Source organism: Oncorhynchus mykiss, chromosome 25, assembly GCF_057628025.1.
Source record: "Oncorhynchus mykiss isolate SJ-2025 chromosome 25, ASM5762802v1, whole genome shotgun sequence".
NCBI lineage: Eukaryota > Metazoa > Chordata > Actinopteri > Salmoniformes > Salmonidae > Oncorhynchus > Oncorhynchus mykiss.
Genome location: NC_143046.1, coordinates 29,427,258 through 29,447,649, shown reverse-complemented (window position 1 = coordinate 29,447,649; position 20,392 = coordinate 29,427,258). Strand labels below are relative to the sequence as shown.

The window sequence follows — 20,392 nt, the reverse complement described above, 5'->3', positions numbered from 1 at the left end:
ATTGTATAGTTCATATTCCAAACCACTGGTTATCAATCTATAAGCATGTGTGTCCATGTGTTTATGTGTGTGTGACCCCTGTGTTGAGGGAGCCACGTCCCTTGAACACACCAGGCTCCCTTCTAGCAGGAGCAAGTTAACATTCTACTATATTCTCTCCCCCCTCCCTTTCCTTTTGTCCTAAGAGGGCAATTAAGGAAACAAACGTTTTCCCCCAGATTAGCTGACTGCCAGCTTTGCATACTAATGTAATGCCAAGTGGTTACAAATAGTGAGTGCTCTAATTACCGCCACTGTTTTCAATCAGAAATTGCTCGATTTCCCAGGATGAGGTCTCCATGGCTGGAGAAAAAAAACCACAACCTGACAGAAGCTATAGACAATCATCATCTGTGTGTGTGTGTGTGTGTGTGCGTGTGTGTGCGTGTGTGTGTGTGTGTGTGTGTGTGTGTGTGTGTGTGTGTGTGTGTGTGTGTGTGTGTGTGTGTGTGTGTGTGTGTGTGTGTGTGTGTGTGTGTGTGTGTGTGTGCGTGTGCGCGTGTGTGTGTGTGTGTGTGTATGCAAATAATCTCATCTGCCTTTCTCTGTGTGTGTAGCTCAGCCCTCTCCATCACTGGTGCCCCTGACAACACAGGAAATGGATCCCACCCGACGGCAGATTCAGCCTCCACACTGTTTATCACCACAATTATCCCCCATTCATTCACAGGCTTATAAGGTAAACTGCCATTCAGTGATGTGAAACCACGGGTCTGGACTGGCAATTCGATGTAATTGTGCCGCTGTGATCCTCTGTAGTAGGAGCTAGGCACCTCATTTACTGTGGCATTCTATTGGAGGGAGACAATTAGAACGAATGAGTCTTTGATTTTTGGAGAGGGACAATGGTGTAGTATAATGTGGCTGAGATCAAACAGAATGGAGGTAGATGTAGAAAGGGGCAGCCTGCTGGATGCATCGACCAAGCCCAGGGAGCGGAGGGGGGACATCCTCCCACTACCATGGCCATGGGGAGCTGCAGGGACGGCACAGAGCACTGTGAACCCGGTGACAAGGACATGTTCCCTGGCTGGGCCTGAGAGTGGGTCTGGGTCCCCCCAAAGGACACGCACACAGGACCCGTCCAGGACCCCATCCGCTGGCCTTAACTGACCTTTAGCTAATGGAGGTCTGGCCTCTGATCAATGCACTGAGAGACTGGCGGAAACCATCTTGCCTTTTCTTTCTGAGAGAGGGGGTGGAGGGGGCAAGGGGGACAAAGGCGACAGAATTGGACGGAGCCAGGAGCCAACATGGGGCCATCGACCCTGCCACTCTCCCATCCTGTGGGCGATATCTGTGCCAGCGGGCCTGGGGATGGTAATGTCACTCTGCCCTGCCACTGAGGAAGGACGGCCAACCCCTCTGTCTCTGTCTCTATGCTGTAGGGAGCGAAAGTCAGTGCAGATCCACTTGTGAATGTCAGATTCATCTATAATAATGGCTATTATGGCTTTGTGGTTGAATGTGAATCAGCTTTATCAGTAGGCTATACGGCAATTAAGAATCTTATGAAAAACCAAATGTTTACGACAAGTTTATGGCCAATTCTGCAGTGAAATTTTGCGTTGAAACTCTCTTCAGTTTTCCTCATAGGATAACCCTTTTTGGTTCCAGGTATAACCCTTTTGGGTTCCATGTAGAACCCTCTGTGGTTTGGGATGAGTTGGACCTCAGAATGAAGGTATAGCAGCCAACAAGTGCTCAGCATATGTGGGAACTCCTTCAAGACTGTTGGAAAAGCATTAAATAAAGAAAAACCCTTGAATGAGTAGGTGTGTCCAAACTTTTGACTGGTATTGTACATGGAACCCCAAAGCGGTTCTATCTGGAACCAAAAAGGGTCCATGAAAGGGTTCCCCTATGAGTACAGCCGAATAAAAAACACTTTACGGTCCTCTGTACGAGCCAGATGGTTCACTACTGTACCTTTCATCATAGTAGCCTCTGAGGCACATCCCACATTAGCATAGAACAACAAATGAATAACAGCCTTTGTATCGTAATGAGATACACACTTCCTTACAATGATGCAAAGCAATTCATATGACCAACTGCAGGTAAATCACATTCCATATGGAGAGGGACAAAAGCTCAGAGATAGATTTGGCACGGTTTGCTCTTTTTATTTTCATTATCATTAACAGCAATGTGATACTCAAACCTCCTGTGACCTTTTCAAAGTATGCTCTATTCTCATAAGAGCCACTCATTAGGACAAGCAGAAGGAAAAGTGCAGAGAGAGAGAGAGAGAGAGAGAGAGAGAGAAAGCTTGAAAGTGCACAGAGTACAGTCCGAAAATGACATTATAAACATGATTATCATATTGCTGATGTGCTTTTATATGGTGCTCCTCAATGCACATTCCTAAAATTGGAAATGCATAAAGATGTCATGCGGTCACTGCGGGGCCAGCGGTAGGGCATACTGTCTGTGTGTGATTACTATGCAGTTACACTTAGGCCCGCTGACGGACCGACTGAGGAGGATACGAGGCAATCTGAGCGGGGCATGTCTGGCCTATGACAGGCTCAACTTGCTAGCGTTTCCTCCTTATCGGGAGCTGGGGATGACAAGACTAATTGAAAAGCTCCTTTGTTTTCTTCCTCACATATAAATGGATTACAGTCTTTGGTCCTATGTTTACTCAATGAGATCTGACACAAGTGGAGGGATAGGTCCACTCCCAATTCTATCCCACACACCTGGCCCGATTCTGCCCAATTCCATACTAACAATCAGCGCCTCAGTCTCCATCTCCCACCCTCCTGTGTCTCTTATCTAGCAGGCCAGTAAACTCACAAATCCCATCATACTGTACACATCTTAAAGGGATACTTTATGCTAGCAGATAACCATAGACTTCCAGTCATTGCGCTAACGCTAGGTAACATTGGCTCACGAAACTACCTTGAAAGTCCTTCATACTGGACACAGAGACATAAAAATGGTATCCACTAATTCTTCTGACTCTGGGCAAGTAGATAAAGGGCCTCTGGCAAAATCCTGAAGTAGCCTTTTAATATATTTATAGGTGTGGTTATATGGTGTTGGGGGGGGCTGACACCCTTGGTCAGGGACTTACGGGGGGTGCAGGGGAGCGAGGAGAGAGATGCAGAGAGAACCCCGTGGACCCACAGAGTGGCGTGGCAGACTCCCCAGCCTCCTGCTAGGATTTGTTGGAATGTGAGAGAGGAGGATTTCAGCGCCAGGCCAGAGCCATGCAGACTTCATGCCATCTGTCTCCCCCTCCGTCCTCCCTTTGCCAAACTCATCAGACCTTTTTTTCTCTCCTTTTCATCCCTTGTTCACAAGACTAGGGATCTGCTAACGCACTGGAGGAAAGAATGGAGGGAAGAAATGGAAGAAGAGCTCAATAAACAAATGAATATGTATTCATGGAGTTGATGTACTGACATCCTGTACGATATACAGTATCTGTGACAGAGAAACTGAGTCTTCGTGTTGTATCAAAGTTTAATGACCATAAAACACTTCCAAGAGTCAGTAAAGTCAGTCAGTAAAGTCTAACACTGTGATGAAGGCATCAATGTCAAAAATGTGTTTCTTTTAATAACAATGACCCATACGTATTTAACTTCCATTGTCCTTCAAGAATGGCTGAATATTTTCTTGTGGTGTACCTGGGTAGAACTGTGTGGTAGTGGCACACCGTACATTATCCTGCATGAGTTAGTGAAAACAAAAGTCTGTTGTGATTCCAACTCATGCATTTTGTTATGGCAGAAACATGTCAGATTCATTATCACAACTGTTAATATGGTGTCATATCTGCCCTTCCGTTTAGTGACGACCCAATAAACGGTATCATAAATAACAGTATGTTGTTGATGTGTTCATTTGAACCAGTAATGAAGTGAGGAAAACAGCCAGCTACCAACCTTCAATGACCAGGTCCACTTCACATCCACCAATCCCTGAAAACAAACATTTTCCAACATGAAGGTTTTGACCACAGATGACACAAACACATTCCAAACAACCACTCAATCACTGCCACGTTGAGGAGCGCTCAGGATCAGGATTCAACTGGCATAATGGAATCACAAACAGATCCCCTCATCAAATGGCTCTGTGAGTCGTGTGGTGGTCTGATGGGGTTGACCCCTCACCCTCTCCCTGTGGGGGGTGGCTGGGGAGGGGGGCACGGGAGATCACACGACGGCCCTGTTCGGGCTCCATGTCCACACAGACTGGCCTGTTCAGAGAGGGTGGAGGGGTGGAAGTGTACCCCCTCGTCCGAAAGAGAGCACCAGGTGGCAGGGATGTGGGCAGGGGGCTTTTGATGCTGACCCCTGGTCTCTGGGCTGGGATGGCCCTAGTCATTGATCCAGCCAAGGGAGGGAGGGGAGCCAGGTGCCCCTTGTGGAGCTTGGAATGAGCTGGCCACACTGGTCCCAGTCACGCCGCTAGCCCGAGCCCCAGTGTTAACTGACTATGACATTGTTGACCGGATGATGGACTAAGGGCTTGATTCAAGCCGTATCGCCGAAGTTGAGAGCTATAGCGTGATTTAAGTTTAAATGCAATGTTCCCGCGCTTGTGGAGACTGCATTCACAGTAAACTTTGCATATGTCAGCTCAATTGGAAATTACCTTCACATTGTAAGTGCGATATAACGCTGAACTTCGGCGAAACGGATTGAATCGAGACCTTACATTGGCAGCAATAGGGTAAATATATACATATATATATATTTATATTTTTACCCCATTTCTCCACAATTTTTCATGTTATCTAATTGGTAGTTACAGTCTTGTCTCATCGCTGCAACTCCAGTACGGACTCGGGAGAGGTGAAGGTCGAGAGCCATGCATCCTCCAAAACACAACCAAACCAAGCCGCACTGCTTCTTTGACACAATGCCCACTTAACCCGGAAGCCAGCCGCACCAATGTGTTGGAGGAAACACCATACACCTGGTGACTGTGACAACGTGCACTGCGCATAGGAGTTGCTAGTGCACGATGGGACAAGGATATCCCCTCCGGCCAAACCCTCCTGATAACCTGGACGACGCGGGGCCAATTGTGTGCCCCATGGGTCTCCCAGTCACAACATTGCCTGAACTCGAACCCAGAATCTCTAGTGGCACAGCTAGCACTGCGATGCAGTGCCTTAGACCACTGCGCCACTCGGGAGGCCCTAAAATATGTATTTTTAACTAGTGTCGATGCATGGATTCTTTGATTGGAAACGTTTCTAATTTAAATGGGGTGATTGCTGAATATAACAGAAAGTAATGCAAGGTAACACACTGAAAAATGAATGTTGAGTGGTGGTGACTGACAGCCGTGTTAGGTACCCAACCAGATTAAAACAGGAGACACAGACAGAGCAGAATTCCTCACCATTGTCAGGGGTGTAATAACAACATCAGCCGCTACATGAATAAGAGGAAAAAACAAACACGTTTTTTAAGGTGTGATCATTGAGTGTATTATTTTGGTGTGGTGTTAAATCTGAATTTCACTCGAGTGTTGTATAAAATGCATGACTGGAATAAATAAGAGTTAGAGCAAGCCAGTGAGAAATCATTGTTACAAATGTGAGCACCATTACAAATCCATGCATAAAGCTTACTGTGGTGTAGCTAGTCTCTTTCATTCATAATGAGATGATGTCCTGCTGAAGTAGCTGGAAGAAGACATTACCTTGAAATCTGCCAGCATTCCCAACACTGTGTCTGTGTCTGGGCCAGGCTTGGAGGAGGGTTAGTGTTCTCAGTATCTAAGCACTGTCTATAAGATGTTTACCGCACACATACACACCTGCACACTCCACTCACACACACACACTAAAGTGCCCACACACACACACGTGCACACACACACACACGTGCACACACTCACGCACACAGGGAAATGAACGTGCACATACACACACACACAAAAGACATGGACTACAATTCTGACACTTCCCTGGGGCTTGGATGTGAAAGCAGGCTGGATGGAAGAAAAATGAAGATGTGTCTGATTCCAACAGCAGCCAATAGGAGAGTAGTACCTTACACCCAGTGCTCTCTGATAGGTTATCCTGGCACTCTTCATCTCCGGGTCCATATCATTGTCTTTAATCACAAGCACACCGACAGTCCAACCCAGTGACAAGACCCAGGGAGGGGTGGAGGGATGGAAGGAGGAACGGAACAGTAGAAGCAGCCAGTGTATTATTATGAATAAAGTATTAAAACAGTCAGCACATCAAAAGCATACGGGGGCCATGCTATCATACATTAAAGTAACATAGTATAGCTTAATGTCTCCTAAGGCATGTTATGGTGACGCTGCTTTGATTTGAAATGTATTGTGTGCACGGCAAATGGATTTGTGCGAGTGGAGAGCGAAAGGGTGGCGTAGGTGCAGACCATCATTTAAAACCAACCTCATAGGCTCTTCAAAGCCTTTGTGATTGAGGATATTTAGTGTGCACTGGTGTAAAAGAGACCCAGATATTTAGCACTTACTGCTGCAGGAGAGACCCGGATATTTAGCACTTACTGGTGTAGGAGAGACCCAGATATTTAGCGCTTGCCCATGTAAGAGAGACATATGATATTTAGTGCTTACTGGTGTAAGACAGACCTGGATCTGTAGAGCTTACTAGTGAAGGAGAGACCCGGAAATTTAGCACTTACTGGTGCAGGAGAGACCCAGATATTTAGTGCTAACTGGTGCAGGAGAGACCCAGATATTTAGCTCTTACTGGTGCAGGAGAGACCCAGATATTTAGCTCTTACTGGTGCAGGAGACCTGGGCCACGGCTGTATAAACAACAGATATGCTGGTGTAGCTGGTGATGCATAGACCTATAGTTGAAGTCGGAAGTTTACATACACTTAGGTTGGAGTCATTAAAACGTGTTTTTTGGCCTAGCGTCGTCCGGGTTAGGGAGGGTTTGGCAGGTAGGGATGTCCTTGTCTCATCGCGCACCAGCGACTCCTGTGGCCGGGCGCAGTGCGCCCAACCAAGGTTGCCAGGTGCACGGTGTTTCCTCCGACACATTGGTGCGGCTGGCTTCCGGGTTGGATGCGCGCTGTGTAAAGAAGCAGTGCGGCTTGGTTGGGTTGTGTATCGGCGGACGCATGACTTTCAACCTTCGTCTCTCCCGAGCCCGTACGGGAGTTGTAGCGATGAGACAAGATAGTAGCTACTAAAACAATTGGATACCACAAAATTGGGGAGAAAAAGGGGTAAAATTCAACAAAAAAAGATTTTAAAAAAGTTTTTCAACCACTCCACACATTTCTTGTTAACAAGCTATAGCTTTGGCAAGTCGGTTAGGACATCTACTTTGTGCATGACACAAGTCATTTTTCCAACAATTGTTTACAGACAGAATATTTCACTTATAATTCACAATATCACGATTACAGTGGGTCAGAAGTTTACATACACTAAGTTGACTGTGCCTTTAAAGAGCTTGGAAAATTCCAAGATAATATCATGGCTTTAGAAGCTTCTGATAGGCTAATTGACATAATTTGAGTCAATTGGAGGTGTACCTGTGGATGTATTTCAAGGCCTACCTTCAAACGCTGTGCCTCTTTGCTTGACATCATGGAAAAATCAAAAGAAATCAGCCAAGACATCAGAAAAAAAATGGTAGACCTCCACAAGTCTGGTTCATCCTTGGGAGCAATTTCCAAATGCCTGAAGGTACCACGTTCATCTGTACAAACAATAGTATGCAAGTATAAACACCATGGGACCACGCAGCTGTCATACCGCTCAGGAAGGAGACACGTTCTGTCTCCTAGAGATGAATGTACTTTGGTGCGAAAAGTGCAAATAAATCCCAGAACAACAGCAAAGGACCTTGTGAAGATGCTGGAGGAAACGGGTACAAAAGTATCTATATCCACAGTAAAACGAGTCCTATATCGACATAACCTGAAAGGTCGCTCAGAAAGGAAGAAGCCACTGCTCCAAAAACCGCCATAAAAAAGCCAGACTACGGTTTGCAACTGCACGTGGGGACAAAGATCGTACTTTGTGGAGAAAAGTCCTCTGGTCCGATGAAACAAAAATACAACTGTTTGGCCATAATGACCATCGTTATGTTTGGAGAAAAAATAGGGATGCTTGCAAGCCAAAGAACACCATCCCAATCGTGAAGCAAGGGGGTGGCAGCATCATGTTTTGGGGGTGCTTTGCTGCAGGAGGGACTGGTGCACTTCACAAAATAGATGGTGTCATGAGAAAGGAATTTTTTTGGGATATATTGAAGCAACATCTCAAGACATCAGTCAGGAAGTTAAAGCTTGGTCGCAAATGGGTCTTCCAAATGGACAATGACCCCAAGCATACTTCCAAAGTTGTGGCAAAATGGCTTAAGGACAACAAAGTCAAGGAATTGGAGTGGCCATCACAAGCCCTGACCTCAATCCCATAGAAGATTTGTGGGCAGAACTGAAAAAGTGTGTGCGAGCAAGGAGGCCTACAAACCTGACTCAGTTACACCAGCTCTGTCAGAAGGAATGGGCCAAATTCAGCCAAATTATTGTGGGAAGCTTGTGGAAGGCTACCCGAAACATTTGACCCAAGTTAAACAATTTCAAGGCAATGCTAATAAATACTAATTGAGTGTATGTACACTTCTGACCAATTGGGAATGTGATGAAAGAAATAAAAGCTGAAATAAATAATTCTCTCTACTATCATTTCACATTCTTAAAATAAAGTGGTGATCCTAACTACCTAAAACAGGGAATTTTTACTTGGATTAAATGTCAGGAATTGTTAAAAACTGAGTTTAAAGGTATTTGGCTAAGGTGTATGTAAACATCCAACTTCAATTGTACATGCATACCACATGATTAATACTCAGTATAAACAACAACAACAACAAGATTTGGCAGAGATTTTATTCATTTTGCACCTATTATCAGATTACCGAGCACATTCACTGGAAAGAAACATTTCTCATTTGATGTTGCAATTTCTCTTTTTCCGCCTCATAAACCATGAATCCTGAATCCTGCATTTGCCAATATTGCACTAATACTCCTTTAAAAAATGAAGACGGATGGTAGTAAGACATCTTTCTCTCTCTCTCTCTGCCCCCGACGCCAGGCAATTATCCTAATCTACCTTCCTCCTCTGCTCCTGCTCTCCTCTCCTCCAACGCATCACGCTGCTATGGACCACCTCTGTGCCTTCATTATCAGCTTTGGGAGTGTCTAATGGCTTGGCTCTCTCACGGCGCAGTCAGATGGAGGAGAGAGAGAATGCTGCTGAGGAAGAGAGACAGAGGGACTGGGGAGCAGGAGGGGGAGGTGGGGGGGGGGGGAGAAACAGCACTGTAGGGAGACAGCACTAAAAGTTAACATCTCAATCACTCGGGACAATACTGCCAGAGTCTGTTAGCTTTAGCTTTTCAGAAGTCACCCTGAAGACGAATGGCGGTGGGACGAGGTTGTCTGTCACATTGCAATGTCAAAGAGGTGGTGAGGGAAGGACACTTTAGAGGAGGAGACAGATTGTGTGGTGTGTGTGTGTGTGGGAGGGGGGGTTCTTTGATTCCTGTGGGGACCTAAAATCCTCAAAAGTCCCCACAAGGATAGTAAAACAAGGAAAATTCTCCCTCTTGGGGACATTTCCCAAGTCCCTATGAGGACAACGGCTATTTTAGCTTAAGGGTTAGGTTTAGGTTTAGGGTTACAATTAGAGTAAGGGGTTAGTGGTTAAGGTTAGGGTTACAATTAGAGTAAGGGGTTAGTGGTTAAGGTTAGGGTTAAGGTTACAATTAGAGTAAGGGGTTAGTGGTTAAGGTTAGGGTTAGAATTAGAGTAAGGGGTTAGTGGTTAAGGTTAGGGTTAAGGTTACAATTAGAGTAAGGGGTTAGTGGTTAAGGTTAAGGTTAGAATTAGAGTAAGGGATTAGTGGTTAAGGTTAGGGTTAGGGTTAGAATTAGAGTAAGGGGTTAGTGGTTAAGTTTAGGGTTAGGGTTAGAATTAGAGTAAGGGGTTAGTGGTTAAGTTTAGGGTTAGGGTTAGAATTAGAGTAAGGGGTTAGTGGTTAAGTTTAGGGCTAGGGTTAGAATTAGAGTAAGGGGTTAGTGGTTAAGGTTAGGGTTAGGGTTAGAATTAGAGTAAGGGGTTAGTGGTTAAGTTTAGGGTTAGGGTTAGAATTAGAGTAAGGGGTTAGTGGTTAAGTTTAGGGTTAGGGTTAGAATTAGAGTAAGGGGTTAGTGGTTAAGTTTAGGGTTAGGGTTAGAATTAGAGTAAGGGGTTAGTGGTTAAGTTTAGGGTTAGGGTTAGAATTAGAGTAAGGGGTTAGTGGTTAAGTTTAGGGTTAGGGTTAGAATTAGAGTAAGGGGTTAGTGGTTAAGTTTAGGGTTAGAATTAGAGTAAGGGGTTAGTGGTTAAGTTTAGGGTTAGGGTTAGAATTAGAGTAAGGGGTTAGTGGTTAAGGTTAGGGTTAGGGTTAGAATTAGAGTAAGGGGTTAGTGGTTAAGTTTAGGGTTAGGGTTAGAATTAGAGTAAGGGGTTAGTGGTTAAGTTTAGGGTTAGGGTTAGAATTAGAGTAAGGGGTTAGTGGTTAAGTTTAGGGTTAGGGTTAGAATTAGAGTAAGGGGTTAGTGGTTAAGTTTAGGGTTAGGGTTAGAATTAGAGTAAGGGGTTAGTGGTTAAGGTTAGGGTTAGGGTTAGAATTAGAGTAAGGGGTTAGTGGTTAAGGTTAGGGTTAGGGTTAGAATTAGAGTAAGGGGTTAGTGGTTAAGTTTAGGGTTAGGGTTAGAATTAGAGTAGGGGGTTAGTGGTTAAGGTTAGGGTTAGGGTTAGAATTAGAGTAAGGGGTTAGTGGTTAAGTTTAGGGTAAAGGGAAAATAGGATTTTGAATGGAAATCAATTTTAGGTCCCCATGAGGACAGAACAACAAAAGGTGTGTGTGTATGCCTGTTTGTTTGTGTGACGGGATGGGCCAGCCTTGGGGTGTGTTTAGGGCGACTGGTCATGTTTTGAGACGGGACAGTGCGGCTGGTGCACCACAACATACAACATACAACCTTGTCTCTTGGAATCAGCAAACCAATGTAACGTACAGAAGGACTGGGGGTGGCAATTCAGTTGCACTTTGTTTTTTTTTAGACAAAATGACACCCTTGACGGTTGGAAAAATGTTGGGGTCCCTGAACAGATTTCTGCAATACGAAAATAAAACGTGTGACATCAAGACAGACATTTTCAAACCTAGTTCTGAACCCCTAAAGAGAGCAGTGACAAATGGAACCACACCCACACTCCTTCTGCACCGTGTTTTTGCTCATTCCAAAAATGTCATATACTGTGATGTATATATTGTGACATGGAATATATTCTATATGGCACAAACATACATGGACTCATTTCAAGTGTACTGTAACTGTACATTCCATGCTCGGAGGAGTGGCACATATTGAGATGGTCTAACGTGTGTCTCTGCTTCCGTCTAAACATATGACGAGGTACAGTGAATATGGAGGTCTGGCACTACACGCCTTTAGAATGGTACTACAGAGCACTCCATTTAAATGCTAATGTTTAGTAATGTACGTGTTATATGATGTTTACGACATGCACACTTCATGAAAACGCTTTAGTCTACACATAAACGTACCACATGGGCGCTGAAATTACTCTAAATACAGTATTTAATATTCTGTTGAGTTGCCAAATGCTATGTAAATACAGTACATGGTGAGCTGTGCATAGTCTCAGTGTAGAGCCTGGGTACTGTTTGGTCACCAACAAACAATGGGGGCAGTGTTAGCCTAAAAATTGGCAATAACGCAGTATTAGTCAACAGCCTGAGTCAATACACCCCACTGGGCTGCGTGTCCTCCTACAAACACAACCAATTGCTCTAGCAGGCCTCTGCAACTAGATGGAAACATCAATTACAGTAAATTAAACCAAAACAATGAGGAACACTTTCATTTGATTCATCTCCTGAGCCGTTTTGGATGAAAGCAAGCAACATTGGAGTGAGATAACATTACATAGCCCAACGTTATTACCCCCATCCATCTACCCCCCCCCCCCCCCCAACTTCAAAAAATGTTTTCAATGTCCGGCCCACTTTATGGATGTAGTTGAATTCCAAATAGGCTGCCTCTGAGGGCTGTCCCACGACCCTGAAAAACCTCGGCAGCTCCACTGTTCATCTGGAGAGCTGCAGGCATTCTGAATTTCATAGCAGAGAAAACAGCAACAGCTCCATTGAAACACAAAAAGCTTTACGTGTTTGTGTAGGGGAGGAAAACACACACATTATGTGATTCAAAAACAATTTGATGTCACAATCCTGAGATACGGCCTCTAAATTCTCTATTGGGTCGACTTTAAAGAGGAGGTGAAAACAATGGAGCGAATACAGAGAAACCACAAATGACTAGTCCTCCACTAGCTCTTTTCTAGCTACTGAAACAGTAACTATGCACCAAAACAAAAAGAACTTCAACAAAAAACTGTAATGTTTCAATGAGCTGCTTCGCCATGGTCGATTATCAGGGGGGTGGGGGGGTTGGTTGGATGCAGGGGACAGACAGATGAAGATTTGGCTGTTCCAGAAAGCTTTTTTTTGGCGGGGAGGGGTTGGGGGGGTGGGGGGTTGGAGTAAATGAAAGACAAATGCCAGTAGTGCCCACTCAGCTATTTTCCCAGTTAAAATCAAAGGCTCCGCTGGACTGGCCTCTCCGCGGGAAACTTGAAATGGGCCCTGCCTTTGTTTGCTGTTGCTAGGAGACCTGCAGACAGCTGAATGTGTTTGCAGTGGGGCACAAGATCAAAAACATTTCCAATATAAATGTTGTAGACTGCCGTGTATTCCAGGCCTAGGCTTGCAATCTACAGAGGACAATGAAAAAAAGACCAACAAATAAAGATGTCTGTGTGTTGGTCATGGACTAAATTGAGGATTTGCTAGATTGTTGTTGTTGGCAAAGCAAGGTAGTTTAATAGTGACCGGGTTGCATGTCTCTAACACGTGGAAGGGTACACCACTGCTATTTTCTGTAGTACAAACAGTACGGCATGTGAGCCTCACACATTATGTTACATATTTTGATAATGTTATGGAGCAGTAACATAATGGATTTAAAAATACACAACCATTTTGTATATTGGTTTGGTTAGTCCAATGCTTGCTCTCTCTCTCTCTCACACACACACACACACATCTCCTCGCCCGCAAACAGTGTACCAATCAGGCCCACATCCTGTTTGATATTTATAGGGCTGAAGTTAACCTTAGCCACAATGCTAATTCTAATATTGTTATTGTTTAATGGGCCCCATGATAGTCTGGGTACCTACACATGTCACTGGGTGCTCATTAGCTATTATTAGGCCGACACTCAACTAATGTCCAAATCTGCTGAGCCAGAAATATTAAGGGGCCCCTTGATATTTACAATAGTGTCATACACTCTTAGAATGAAAAGGTGCTATCTAGAACCTTAAAAGGGTTATTCGGCTGTCCCTATAGGATAATAATTTGAAGAACCCTTTTTGGTTCCAGGTAGATCCCCTTTGGGTTCCATATAGAAACTACCTGGAACCCAAAAGGGTTATCTTATGGCGACAGCCAAAGAACACATTTGGAACCCTTTTTCCTAAGAGTGTGGGTACCTGAATCATACCAATAGATGTGATGGCCTTTGCAGTGGTTTGAAAGTATAGGAGAGTACTCATATTTTCTATGTTCCAGTTGACTTTCCATGGATGGTTATTTATTGTTTTGGTAGGTAAGTAATGTGCCTGTTTGTTTAATGAGAGAGTGTGTTCAGTCTGTATGTTGACCAGATCAATGATGAATAAATAGTCCAAGTAAGCCACGCCTCTTAAATCCTCTCCTCATCTTCAGTTACATAACATCGTTTGGAGCGACTTAACCAACATGCATGATCTTACTTTGCCTGTAGCCATGTCTGAAGGATCAAGTAGTCTCCTTCCTTTCAATTCTTCCAATTAGGAAAGGTATACCTTGTGCCTAATGGGTAACTTGTGCGTAATGCGCAATCAAATAAGGTAAGACTAGTGTTGCAGTGGCATGTCCCATTTAAACTGATTTGACCCCTCTTGGCTTTCTAACACTACTCAAAGGTCTTAATTTAGTAGGCCTATTAGGAGCCGTGCGTATCTACTCACCCAGCATAATAAACAATAAAAGGTCAATGTAATTACGGTGGCCTCGGGTCCAAGAACGAAACCTTTTCGATCTGGTAAGTGTGTAATTAAGTTGTGGTTAAAGACGAATGAGCTAAATTGATATAAAACCTGTGGAATCTACATTATACCTAATGGAACAAATAAAACTGCGATCGCCACGAGAGTGACCTTCATGTCTGGAACGATTAAGATTAGAATCGTGCTGCGTCCGCCTGTTGTTTTCACAAACTTGAGCCAACTGGCACAGCACTGGCGTCCTCTCCCGGCTCCCAGTCTGCGGTGGTGACTGACAACGAGATACCGCATGGCGGGCATAGATGACAGAAATAGTTGCACGCCAAAGGATAGCTGGAAATTCCTGACAAACATCACGCGACCAGTCGTGAAAGTCGTTAAGTAGGCTAGCTATTAGCGTGAAAAATACCTTCTGTAGGGTGAAGGGTCATCCCTGACCCATATGTCCATTCACATTTTAAAACACCTGCAGCATCGTAACTATACCCAGGAAGGCTACATTTCGCCAATTATTTGCTTTGTGAGTAAATGTAGTTTAATGGGGGTGGGGGTGTATTCGGGGGTGTATTCAGAGGTGCATTCCCATCCGGTGCGTCTTTAATGACTAAATGCCGCTCTATAGACACTGTCGCTCGATTTGGTGATCCAATAATAGCGCAGCTGCTAAAGTTTCACCAGACGACAGTACAGAGCGCAGCAAATCAGATTCTACCCTCACGTTGTTTACTTTGCATGCCGACTATCAACTTCAAAGCATTTACTTTAGTCCCAGCCCTCAATGGAGAGAGAGAGAGATGTTACTGGGTTCTCCAGATGCTGCACCCAGGGACCCACCCATAGAAATTAAATAATGTTATTTCTATTATCGTTCTATTTCTGTGGACCCATCCATGTGTGACATCACTCAGAGAGCGTAGGCTACTGTACCAGAGCTGTTTTCAAATCGTACATCAGCAGTCTAATCACACGACAGCCGGTTTCTGCAAAGCCCCTGCCTTAAAATAGGTATTAGCCTTTGGACTAGGAATGTCCTGCCATAAATACATGAACAACAGCAGGATAAAACGAAATGGTACCGTACATTGCGTAAGAGATTTGGATTGTGCACTCTCAGACAATTGAGTGCATTCAATTTCTTGATGACGACAGCACAATTTCAGTTGTTATATTTGTGTGCTGGGTGTAAAAAAATATAACGTCTGAAACCAGGATATGAATTAAATTTAACCAAACATTGTTGTGTTTGTCTCAAAAATGTCCCAGTCTAAAATGAGTAATATTGTGTTTTAAATACACACTTGCTCAGTTACAATAAGGGAATAAGAGAATAGTTTACTGCATGAATGAACATAATCTGTTGTCACAGCACCAGACTAAAACGAGAAAAAGCATAATCATGCGAAAATGACGATCCAACATGGGTATAGCTAAGTAAGATTAAATATAGGTAAATGAACATGCTATTGTTTGTTTATTAATTGTGCAAGACTATATATGAGACATTTAAACCCAACAATGTAAAGGCCTAAAGGTTCACAGGTGGAAGGACTATCAGTGGCTCTTTGTAAATATGAAATATCACGCTCTGGAAGACTTGCACTATTTGTCTATATTATTAAAGATCAACAACAAAAACCAGGGGAAATTAACAGTAAATTAGAAATGTTTAAATTGGGATCCCAAGTGAAGGGATAAACAAATTGTTCTATAACTGTTTTCAATAGACTAAATAATGATCATGAGACAACAATTATTCTGAAAACCCACCGCAACAGACTGTCTTTTTCGCTTGTCACAATATTAGGCTAAACAGGAAAGTAGGCCTAAACTGTTGAAGTTTCAACAAGTCAGTAAAAGTTATCCTTCCTCTCGACCTTGGGGCTAATAGTTGACCTCTTGTTAGATGACTGTTGCCTGAACCCTAGTTCCCCGTGGTGACAATAAAATGCCTTGGTTAGGCGTTGTGAAGCAAAGGTATAGCCTGTGTAAGGAAAAAGATTTAGTAACGGTGAGAAAATGGAATTCTTAGTGTGAGGTCAGAGGGTCAAAGTAACCTTTTACAAGCCCCTGAGGGTGTATGTGGAGACCATCGACATAGAACTATAACAGTCAGGCCTAAATACCATTATCATACCAAAGATGTGTCTTTGTCGTCAATCAATAGGCCTATCAATCACCAATTCCACTTGACAATTATTTGCTTTTATACAATAGTTCATTGGGATCACCAACTTTAGGCTAAACAAACCGTGTTTGATAAATGTCTGTTTGTCTATCCACACCCTATAGGCCTACATCCTTTCATCATTCTTATTTCAGTTGACATAATACATGTCTGTAGGCCTACATGAACTTATTACTAAACTTCAATTTACATGACATCTTTGCCTTACCTTTTTTTGTGGCTGGCAACGTGACATTCTTTCTCTGCAGCTCCAAATGTACCATATAAATCAGTATCACAGTTGCCAATGACTAGCCAAGAAGCTTGCAAACTATTCAACGATGCTAGAAACTTTTCCTCTAAAACATATTAGCTAGCTACGCTCTTGAATAATGTAAACAAACCACATTACACTGCTGAATAATGCAGCAATTCGCAAGCATGTGCAGACAATTAAGGGGGTTATTTTCTCGATCCTACAGGCATTAAATATAGCTTGCAAGACACAGCTAGCTAGCTATGCTAGCTAGTAACATTACATGTCAAACAAATTTCTGATTGTAGCAGCTTGTATTTTTACTGTATGAATGTTGGGCTCAACCAGACAATTCTGTTTACACTGCCCTTCTTTAAGGCATCCACATGCTTCCCACCCGAAACAGTTCGGAACAGATTGTGCATATATTATGCCGACATTTTGTGATGTTTTTGTTCTGTCTTGGGCAATGTCTTTTTCAGCTGTTCTGCACAATTGTATTTTTCTTGAGGCAAGACTGAAGTCAGTAGCTGAAGTCCACGCCCCTTCATCAGTGATTGGTCAACAGCCTTGATTTTTCAATGAAGTGTTTGTTGTCATTCAACGATAGATTACCATTTTTTCTACACTAAATCAAAATCAAATCAAATCAAATGTATTTGTCACATACACATGGTTAGCAGATGTTAATGCGAGTGTAGCGAAATGCTTGTGCTTCTAGTTCCGACAATGCAGTAATAACCAACAAGTAATCTAACCTAACAATTCCAAAACTACTACCTTATACACACAAGTGTAAAGGGATAAAGAATATGTACATAAAGATATGAATGAGTGATGGTACAGAACGGCATGGTACACTAAACATCTGTTAGATGTAAAATTGCACTACAAAGATCTCCTCTCCTCGTTATCTTAGGTTTATTCTGACTATTTTGAGGAAGCTAGCTAATACTGGCTAAAGCAAGGGTATTTTAATTAAGGGAGTATGTGAGCAGACTCGTTCGATTAGCCTAGCCTAGGCGCCTGCCGAACCTGGTTGCTAAAATTCTAATAGTTCGCCTAATTTCAATTTATGCGACAAAACAAGCAAGTATAGTGGATATAATCATTTTACGTTCTAAATTGCTGTGAAATATATTTTCCAGAACCAAAAATATTGTACTTTCAGCAGTTTGAAGCTGGTGTACAAAACCGAAAGTAAAAGATGCAAAAACGAAACTTGAGAACGGGAAGTATAGAAATAGCGCACATAGAACAGATCTACCGCTTCTTAGACTTGTTTTCAATGAGAATTACAGATTTATAACACATTTCTACGTGGATTTGGTGGGTAACAGAAAAAGTTACATATTGCAGCTTTAAGTTTTCATTACAGTAATGTCTCTCGAGAATCGATACCATCTCGAGAATCTCTCGAATATCTCGTCAATGAGAATAGACCGAAGTAAAATTGGTGAGGGCTTACTTAGTCTAACTGTTCTGGCGAACTGGTGAACAAAAAAATAGTTGAATTACAATCAACAGAGATAGGCCTAAACGAAATAGGCCTATAATTATGGTACAGAGCCCTATAAATCTATATAAAAACTGTGAAAGTGACCAGTGCATAATCATCAAGGAGAAAAAAGTATATATTTAAAATGTAGCCTAAGAGAGTTGATCATTTCACATACTTCTAAAAAAAGTGTTATTAAGGAGGATTTGGTTTGAGATTCCCTTTTCATTATAACTTTGATTTTGATGTGTGTATTTTCTGTAATTTATGTAATGCAGGGCTCATCTGTAAAATAGACCTTGGTCTCAGTATGACTCCGTAATAAAATAAAACATGTAAACGGTATTATAAAGCGTCAAGACTTGTGGAGACAGAAGAGCGAGGGTGACGTCACAGTCACCCGCCGTGTGTTCGGCGTCTCCAAGTGAAGACTTATCTGCAAAAAGTTTGGACAGACAATGTGGGTGGACAGGGCGTGAAACTACTATCATCATCAGTTTTGAATGAAAGAAAGAAAACATATATTCAACAAAAGGGGAGGCTCATTCCAATTCAGCTGCGTTGTTAGGACAACGAGTACCATCCCTCAGATGATTAGTTCCACTTCAAAAGAATTTACTTTCCGCAGTGAAAACGCCCCCCTTTTGTGTCCTTACATAGGATTTTCACAAGCCAAAAGAAGAATCGTATGTTTAGTCAGTCTGTTTATTTTTTCCTCTGTTCGCACTACAATTGTATTAAATAAATAGAAGACTTATCACAAAGCCCTAGAAGTCTATAAACATGTCCAACCCCCGGGTAAAAAGGTGGCTTGCTCAGACATCATCATAGTCTGCGCCAAAGAATAAAGAATCATGACCTTAATAATACAAAAGGTGTAGGATGGCTGTATAACCACACTCAAAGCCCTTTGAGGGCGATTTTAAAAGCTCTAAAGATATAATCCACAACTCCACCGACATGCGAAACACGAAAAGTGGAAAATATAGTAGAACGTTTGTTTCAACCCCTTTCATCCCGTAGGTTTAACACTGATTTGATGATAGATTTGGAAAGAGAGGCGCTAGTTGAAAAAACAGCGCTAGTTACTGGTGAGGTCTTGAAGCGTCAGTATGACGAGCATAAACCCCATTTTTGGGGGATTCAAAAACAGAATTCTGTATTATTTTCTCGTAGATTCACTCGGAATGCCATTTCTTAAATCTGAATTTCAAACTTGTTCAATGTTTGGCATGGTAAAATACAATGGTTAAATGTCTATATAAACAAAAACAAATTGATTAAACTAAAAAGGTCATAGTTTCATGGAACAGTGGAGGGCAACAATACAATATGAACTGACCACAGTCAACATATGGGCTGAAAAAGATAGTCCCTCTTTGTTAAAGGCCCAGTGCAGTCAAAAACGTGATTTATCTGTGTAGTGTATATATGTTTCCATGCAATGAGATTGGGATAATACTGTGAAAATTATGATAATTCCCTTTTATTGTAAGAGCTGTTTGAAAAGAATGCCTGACATTTCAGTTTGTTTTGGTGGGATGGAGTTTTGGCCTGGAGGAGGTAATTTACCAGGAGGTAAATAAGTTAAAAGACCAATAAGAAAGAGAGTTACAAACCTCTCTGGCAATAAGAACTAGTTTTCAGTTTTCCCCTCCCCACTCAGACCACTCCCAGAAAGTCCTCACATACGGAAAAGTCATATTTGGCCATATATGGCCTTATATATCAAAGAACATGACATACAGTACGAGTCAAAAGTTTGGACACACCGACTCATTCAAGGGTTTTTCTTTATTTTTACTATTTTCTACATTTTAGAATAAAATTGAAAATATAAAAACTATGAAATAACACATGGAATCATGTAGTAACCAAAAAGCGTTAAACTAATCTAAATATATTTTAGATTCTTCAAAGTCGCCACCCTTTGCCTTAATGACAACTTTGCAAACTCTTGGCATTCTCTCAACCAGCTTCACCGGGAAGGATTTTCCAACAGTCTTGAAGGAGTTGCCACATATGCTGAGCACTTGCTGACTGCTTTTCCTTCACTCTGCGGTCTAACTCCTCCCAAACCATGTCAATTGGGTAGAGGTCGGGTGATTGTGGAGGTCAGGTCATCTGATGCAGCACTCCATCACTCTCCTTCTTGGTTAAATAGCCCTTACACAGCCTGGAGGTGTGCTGGGTCATTGTCCTGTTGAAAAACAACTGATAGTCCCAATAAGTGCAAACCAGATCGATGG

The 20,392-nt window shown here is 42.7% G+C and overlaps 1 long non-coding RNA gene across 2 annotated transcripts in view; it reads left to right on the top strand.

Annotated features, from left to right (window-relative positions):
* LOC110504948 (uncharacterized) overlaps positions 1-3,877 on the top strand; it is a 33,055-nt gene extending 29,178 nt beyond the window's left edge. Inside the window, exons 4-5 of one of the 2 annotated variants that reach the window (XR_002470661.3) lie at positions 597-718; positions 3,360-3,877. This is a non-coding gene — a long non-coding RNA (uncharacterized LOC110504948). Of the gene's footprint in view, positions 1-596; positions 719-3,354 lie in introns of both variants that reach the window. The other variant, XR_002470662.3, reaches the window with a different exon arrangement.
* The last annotated feature ends 16,515 nt before the right edge of the window (positions 3,878-20,392 follow it).